At 40.7% G+C, this 2,280-nt stretch overlaps 1 pseudogene; it reads left to right on the top strand.

Moving 5' to 3' along the window:
• The first annotated feature begins 264 nt into the window (after positions 1–264).
• Positions 265–1,905, top strand: LOC149146333 (myosin-17 pseudogene; annotated as a pseudogene).
• Positions 1,906–2,280: the final 375 nt, after the last annotated feature.

Genomic DNA, 2,280 nt, shown 5'->3' with positions numbered 1-2,280 from the left:
CCTCAAGGCAATCGAATCTGATTTTACACCAACATTCGTGGCTCCATGCACAGTTTTGCAATGGAATTGGCTTGCCATTGGCACTATATGCTTTGAGCTCAATCTCCCTCTATGTAAATCTCTGCCAATTGATTACTACAACACAGAAGGGCCAGTGCAGGGAAGTCTAATGTTCATCTCGTTTCCCACACCCATGATGATCTGGGATGGCTCAAGACAGTTGACCAGTATTATGTGGGTTCTAACAATTCAATTCAGGCTAATGCTGAAGAATCCAAGAGTTTGGAAATTAGGAAGCTCCAGAATGCTTTGGAAAAAATGCAACTTGAATCAGATGCAGCTAAAGCATTTGCATTGAAAGAGAAAGAGGCAAATCTGGTACTCCGAAATAAACTTGAACTTGCTACCAATCAAAGCTCAGCCTTGGAAGAGAGCTATGTGAAAATCCAGGATTTGACAAGAGAAAATCAGTCTCTTAAGATTTCAGTGGAATCACTTGAGAAAAAAGTTGCAGACACACACAGAGAATTGGTGATATCTCAAAAATGAAACTGATGAAAGACAGAGGAAAGTAAAAGAAGTTGAATCAAATATTGCTCAACTTTAGGAGACAGTGCATAGGCTGGAAGAAAAACTATCAAACTTGGAGTCTGAGAATCAAGTTCTACGACAGCAAGCTTTAGTTGTCTCTCCAACTAATGGCCTGACAAACCATGCAACACCTATGATTTTGCAGAAGACTCCAAAAGCTCAGCAAGTTTCTCAAGGGAGTCAGCAATCTATGTTTGATTCACCTATTGATTCTCAAATCGTTAAAGTAAGGAGTAATTCTCTGTCAGATACGAAGCTACAATCAAGGTTTTCCATTGAGAGGCAACAGGAAAATCAATGAGCTCTTGTTAAGTGTGTAATACAAGATGTAGATTTCAGCAATGATAAGCCTGTTGCAGCCTGTATCATATATAAATGCCTTCTTCACTGGCATGCTTTTGAGGCTGAGATAACACCAATATTTGACCACATTATTCAAACTATTGGCTTAATTATTGAGGAAAAGGATGATAATGATGCCTTGTCATATTGGCTTTCAAATACTTCAACATTGATTTTCTTACTTCAACGCAACTTAAAACCGAGTGGGGTTTCTACAACACCTCAACGTCGTTACCCTAGATCAGTCACTCTTATTGGGAGGATGACACAAGGGTTCAAATCACCCTCAAATCATGGCTCATTAGGAACTGGTGGAACCTTTGGTGCACATGAGGGAATACAACAAGTGGAAGCAAAGTATCCAGCCATACTCTTCAAACAACAAGTCACGACTTATCTAGAAAAAATCTATGGTATACTCCGAGAGAATGTGAAGAAGGATATAGGCCCGCTACTGAGCCTTTGCATTCAAGCACCAAGAATGTCACGAGCAAGTGTGAGTAAAGGATCGCGTTCACCAAACATGATTGGAGCTACCCAACAAGTTTTGAGCAGTCATTGGCATACCTGTTGCTGCGACGGGAGTGCTGTTCTTTTAGCAATGGTGAATATATAAAATCCGGACTTGCAGAACTAGAACAATGGATATGCGAGGCTTCAGAGCAATATGCAGGGACATCCTGGGATGAATTAAGGTACATCAAGCAAGCTGTTGGATTCATGGTAATACATCAGAAAGCAAAGAAGGCTCTGGATGAAATAATGCAGGATATTTGCCTTGTGCTAACTGTTCAACAGCTTTATCGGATAAGCACTATGTATTGGGATGACAAATATGGTACACAGAGTGTATCCCGTGAGGTTTTTGCAAGCAAGATCTTAGAATATTCCAGAGATAGTGTTGTAGTTCTGCGATCCATGGGGGATGCTATGCATTTATGGAATATATGGTTGCAGGCGAAGTTAGCATAGGTTTCAAAACAGTCTCTAGTGGTCGGTTCTGGAAATCTTGTGACCGATCCTCGGTCAATTGCGTTGCATTATTTGAGCTCTAGAAAAGGATTTTTGTTCGATGTTTTTGTTATCCTCCCTTTGCCTCAGATGGTCCTCTGGGTTGCAGCCTCTGTCACCAAAACTATACCATATATCCTACCCACTGTCAAAGGCTCACCTCTGCTGTAACGTATCAAGGATATTAAGCCAAGATAACATAAAACAAAAAGAAAAATAACCATGTAACCGATAGAAAGAGTTGCAGCATCAGAAACCCGCAACGAAGCAAGCAAGGCTTCTGTCAATACGTCCACAGATCCTCCAGATTTAGTAACAGTTGAACCATCATCAGAG

This window comes from Pinus tabuliformis, chromosome X, assembly GCF_031772625.1.
Source record: "Pinus tabuliformis cultivar Carrire ecotype Pingquan chromosome X, CPIR1, whole genome shotgun sequence".
Taxonomy (NCBI): domain Eukaryota; kingdom Viridiplantae; phylum Streptophyta; class Pinopsida; order Pinales; family Pinaceae; genus Pinus; species Pinus tabuliformis.
The sequence above is the reverse complement of the archived record's forward strand: the minus strand, read 5'-3'. Positions and strand labels throughout refer to the sequence as shown.